This window comes from Austrofundulus limnaeus, unplaced genomic scaffold (assembly GCF_001266775.1).
Source record: "Austrofundulus limnaeus strain Quisiro unplaced genomic scaffold, Austrofundulus_limnaeus-1.0 Scaffold1881, whole genome shotgun sequence".
NCBI classification, from domain to species: domain Eukaryota; kingdom Metazoa; phylum Chordata; class Actinopteri; order Cyprinodontiformes; family Rivulidae; genus Austrofundulus; species Austrofundulus limnaeus.
In genome coordinates this window covers 39,864-45,762 of record NW_013954283.1, presented here as the reverse complement: position 1 = coordinate 45,762, position 5,899 = coordinate 39,864, and the positions used below count along the sequence as shown (strand labels likewise).

Below are 5,899 nucleotides of genomic sequence, written 5' to 3'. Positions count from 1 at the left end.
ACCTGTCAGACTCACACCTGTTACTAATCACACCTGTCATTAATCATACCTGTCAGACTCACACCTGTTACTAATCACACCTGTCATTAATCACACCTGTTATTAATCACACCTGATATTAATCACACCTGTAATTAATCACACCTGTTAATAATCACACTAGTCATTAATCACACCTGTAATTAATCACACCTGTTAATAATCACACTAGTCATTAATCACACGTGTCATTAATCACACCTGTTATTAATCACACGTGTTACTAATCACACCTGTTATTAATCACACCTGTCATTAATCACAACTGACATTAATCACACGTGTCAGACTCACACCTGACATTCATCACACCTGTCATTAATCACACCTGTCATTAATCACAACAGTCATTAAGCACACCTGTTACTAATCACAACTGTCATTAAGCACACCTGTCATTAAACACACCTGTTATTAATCACACCTGTCATTAATCACACCTGTTATTAATCACACCTGACATTCATCACACCTGTCATTAATCACACCTGACATTAATCACACCTGTAATTAATCACACCTGTTACTAATCACACCTGACATTCATCAAACCTGTCATTAATCACACCTGTTATTAATCACACCTGTTACTAATCACACCTGTTATTAATCACACCTGTTACTAATCACACCTGTTAGTAATCACACCTGTTACTAATCACACCTGTCATTAATCATACCTGTTACTAATCACACCTGACATTAATCACACGTGTCAGACTCACACCTGACATTCATCACACCTGTCATTAATCACACCTGCCATTAATCACAACTGTCATTAAGCACACCTGTCATTAAACACACCTGTTATTAAACACACCTGTCATTAATCACACCTGTTATTAATCACACCTGACATTCATCACAACTGTCATTAATCACACCTGTCATTAATCACACCTGTTATTAATCACACCTGTCATTAATCACACCTGTCATTAATCACACCTGTTATTAATCACACCTGTTACTAATCACACCTGTTACTAATCACACCTGTCATTAATCACATGTGTCAGATTCACTCCTGTTACTAGTCACACCTGTTACTAATTACATCTGTCATTCATCACACCTGTATTAATCACACCTGGTATTAATCACACCTGTCATTCATCACACCTGTTATTAATCAGACATGTCATTCATCACACCTGTTATCAATCACAGCTCGTATTAATCACACCTGGCATCAATCACACCTGGTATTATTCACACCTGGCATTAATCACACCTGTTATCAATCACACTTGGTATTAATCACACCTGGTATTAATCACACCTGTTACTAATCACACCTGGTATTAATCACACCTGGTATTAATCACACCTGTTACTAAACACACCTGTTATCAGTCACACCTGTTACTAATCACACCTGACATTCATCACACCTATTATTAATCACACCTGTTATTATTCACACCTATTATCAAACACACCTGTCAGATTCACACCTGTTACTAATCACACCTGTTATCAGTCACACCTGTTACTAATCACACCTGACATTCATCACACCTGTCATTAATCACACCTATTATTAATGACACCTGTTAATATTCACACCTATTATCAAACACACCTGTCAGATTCACACCTGTTACTAATTACATCTGTCATTCATCACACCTGTTTCTAATCACACCTGGTATCCATCACACCTGGTATTAATCACACCTGTTATCAATCACACCTGTTATCAATCACACCTGTTACTAATCACACCTGTTATCAATCACATCTGTTATCAATCACACCTGTTATCAATCACACCTGGTATTAATCACACCTGGTATTAATCACACCTGTTATTCATCACACCTGTTATTAATCACACCTGGTATTAATCACACCTGTTATTCATCACACCTGTTATTAATCACACCTGTTATTAATCACACCTGTCATTAATCACACCTGGTATCCATTACACCTGTTATCCATCACACCTGTTACCTGTCACATCATCAGTGGAATAAACGTGACTCTCAGGCCGGGCTTCAGTGAGAAGCAGGCAGATGAATATTTTAATTTGATTCTAAATAAAAACAACAGAAAACATGAAACAAAAGGTTTTTCAGGTGTGAAAAACACAACAAACAGAGTTTATATAATCCTAATTAAAGGCTGAAAAAAGAGAAAAGACTAAACTGATTTAATGCAGAAACGGTTTAATTTGTTTTGTTGTTAATTGTAAAACAATCTGTTAAAGAAAGAAGCAGATAAATGGGTGAAAAAGCCAATTAAAAGCAGCTGAGCAGAGATTTTGCTCCTGTTGTGTAAGTTGTTGTAAAATCTGCTCATGTGCTGTTTTCCTGCAGGACAGAAGGACTGAGGTCTGCCAGAGTTCTCCCAGGAACAACAATGACTTCTGTTTAATGAGCTAATCTGTCAGGATTACAGAGACCTGCAGAGCCTGATAACCTGCAGGAACGGTGTGAACGGTCCAGTGTCATGTTTACTGTCCTGTCCTCCAGCACACTGATGCCTTCAGGGACTTCTTACCACCTGGGAAAACAGAGCTCTGAGCTGTGCTTCTGCTCAGTTTGTATTAGAATCAGGAAAATATCTGAGAGACAAACACACAGAAATAAAATCTAACAGATATTCTCTGACTTTTATTTCCCTAAAGTACACAAAGATGTGTGATGTTTTTATTTCTTTAGCTTGCTTTGATTTGTTCTCTCGACCTGGACCAGACGGGTCAGGATCGCAGCAGAGAAACTGTTTATTAGTTTATTTATGTTCTGTAAACATCTTGTCTGCAGCTTGAATATTTATTTATTAAAATTAGATTTTTTTCTGTTTTTCTTCTTTTAATAAGTAAACAAACTCAGTAAATTCTGGTTGTTTTTGTGATAAATAAGATTTTTATGAACTGGCAATAAAAGTTGTTCATTTTTATTTATTTGTCTGAAAAAAACGTTTTAATTTATTTTATTGTGAATACAAAAGTGTTAAATTAGTTTTTTCTCTTATGATGATGAATGTTTATTGATAACCTACTGCTGAAACCTTGAACAAAAACTACAGTATTCCTGATGAAATGTTGCGTTTGACAAAAGAATTTATTGATAATTAGATAAATTGTTAATATTCTTGTACATCCGGTAATTAAAACCTTTAAAGTGGAATGACTGACGCGAAGCTCTCGTGCTTTGTTACCGGCATAACTCCGCCCATTTTACTTTCCCGCTGCACCGTTGGTTCTGATAAAACCATCTCTGAGAGGCCATTGGTTGATGGAGCTGCCCGTCACAAAGGGGCGGGGTTAATGTTCGGAGTTGATATATTCCAGGCGGTTGTAAAGTCGTGGAGTAAAGCCGGCTGAGGAGCCGGTGTTTGTTGGCTGGACTTGGAGGATCCGGAGGCGGGCGGAGGAGAGCCAGAGGAGCTGATCCGGCTTGTCTGAAGATGGAGGACAGCAGCGAGCAGATGAGACCGCTCCTCACATCTGTAAGTACCCCGCTCCGCCTCCCTGCACCTGGGTTAGCCGGCGGAGGCTAGCGCCTCCTCAGCGGCAGCGGGATGAGAAGAACATCCCCAAAGAACCGGAGCTTCGGACCCGGCTCGGTGCCTGCGGTCAGAAAAAGTTCCGTCAGTCCGAGTCCAGCGGGCTGTGAGCTCCGTTAGGGAGCAGGGAAGCGGGTCAGCAGGCGGGAAACAAAGGCTGGCAGCCGAGCTTTTGTTTTTAACGACCACGCGCTGCTGATGCCAGGAAGTGAAGCCGAGCACCGGACTCCCTTAAATTATTCTGAAGTTTTAGATTCACAGACTTTCTGTTAGTAAAGTAAAGGTCAGAAGAAAAACTTTAAAAACAAGTTTGACTCTTAGGGGGGTCTTCTTTTTATCGGCCCACATTTCATCCACTTTATGCTCTGATTTAGCTGCAGTTTCAGCTTTTCCCTACTTTGTCCCAGTCTCATAAAGCCAAAGTTTTATCACGTAAATCTGATGTTTAATGTTGAAGATGGTGGGATTCGTTACGTCATTGTTGAATTTCCGGTTGGTAATTGTAAATCTGAAGCATGAAGCTGAGGTGTAGAGGGAGCAGCAGCGTGAGCACGTGGCGGGGATGTGATGCTGTCCAGCATGGAGAGACGGAGGACATGACTCAGTCCTGAGGCTGACCTCTGACCCCTGGACTGAGCAGACTTCATTAAGTTACCTGACCTATGAGGACAGGATGCTGTCCTCTTGTTGCCATAGAGACGAGATGTTTAAAACCTAAATAACACCTGTCTGCAGGGCAGGTTAAAGTGGACCCTGACGTACTGACCTGTCTGAGTCTGACCTGACCTGTTAGAGTCTGACCTAACCTGTTAGAGTCTGACCTGACCTGTTAGACTTGGACCTGTCCACTTAGAGTCTGACCTGTCCTGTTAGAGTCTGACCTGTCCTGTTAGACTTGGACCTGTCCACTTAGAGTCTGACCTGTCCTGTTAGAGTCTGACCTGTCCTGTTAGACTTGGACCTGTCCACTTAGAGTCTGACCTGTCCTGTTAGAGTCTGACCTGTCCTGTTAGACTTGGACCTGTCCACTTAGAGTCTGACCTGTCCTGTTAGAGTCTGACCTGACCTGTTAGAGTCTGACCTGACCTGTTAGAGTCTGACCTGACCTGTTAGAGTCTGACTTGTGCTGTTAGAGTCTGACCTGTCCTGTTAGAGTCTGACCTGACCTGTCAGAGTCTGACCTGACCTGTCAGAGTCTGACCTGTCCTGTTAGAGTCTGACCTGACCTGTTAGAGTCTGACCTGTCCTGTTAGACTCAGACCTGACCTGTTAGGGTCTGACCTGTCCTGTTAGGGTCTGACCTGTCCTGTTAGAGTCTGACCTGTCCTGTTAGACTCGGACCTGACCTGTTAGAGTCTGACCTGACCTGTTAGACTCGGACCTGTCCTGTTAGAGTCTGACCTGTCCTGTTAGACTCGGACCTGACCTGTTAGACTCGGACCTGACCTGTTAGACTCGGACCTGACATGTTAGACTCGGACCTGTCTTGTTAGACTCGGACCTGTCCTGTTAGACTCGGACCTGTCCTGTGAGACTCGGACCTGTCTTGTTAGAGTCTGACTTGTCCTGTTAGACTCGGACCTGACCTGTCAGAGTCTGACCTGTCCTGTTAGGGTCTGACCTGTACTGTTAGACTCGGAACTGACCTGTTAGACTCGGACCTGTCCTGTTAGACTCGGACCTGTCCTGTTAGACTTGGACCTGTCCTGTTAGACTCGGACCTGTCTTGTTAGAGTCTGACCTGTCCTGTTAGAGTCTGACTTGTCCTGTTAGACTCGGACCTGTCCTGTTAGACTCGGACCTGTCCTGTTAGACTCGGACCTGTCCTGTTAGACTCGGACCTGTCTTGTTAGAGTCTGACCTGTCCTGTTAGTCTGACTTGTCCTGTTAGACTCGGACCTGACCTGTTAGACTCGGTCCTGTCTTGTTAGAGTCTGACTTGTCCTGTTAGAGTCTGACTTGTCCTGTTAGACTCGGACCTGACCTGTTAGACTCGGTCCTGTCTTGTTAGAGTCTGACTTGTCCTGTCTGAGTCTGACCTGTCCTGTTAGAGTCTGACCTGTCCTGTTAGACTCGGACATGACCTGTTAGACTCGGACCTGACCTGTTAGAGTCTGACCTGTCCTGTTAGACTCGGACCTGTGCTGTCTGACCCAGGTCAGGGTTCAGGTGAAGTATTTCTGAGGACTAGAACAGACTGAACCCTGCAGAGTCTGAGGAGCAGGAATGAGACAGAACCTGATCCTGTTTGTCTGATGTGACACACACACACACACACACACACACACACACACACACACACACACACACACACACACACACACACAGAGAGCCTCTGATT

General features: G+C 43.0%; 1 long non-coding RNA gene across 1 annotated transcript in view; it reads left to right on the top strand.

The window, feature by feature from the left end:
- The window catches only part of LOC106536577 (uncharacterized), a 4,846-nt gene extending 1,897 nt beyond the window's left edge, over nt 1-2,949 (top strand). The window contains exon 2 of the long non-coding RNA XR_001312561.1: nt 2,367-2,949. This is a non-coding gene — a long non-coding RNA (uncharacterized LOC106536577). The remainder of the gene's footprint in view (nt 1-2,366) is intronic.
- The last annotated feature ends 2,950 nt before the right edge of the window (nt 2,950-5,899 follow it).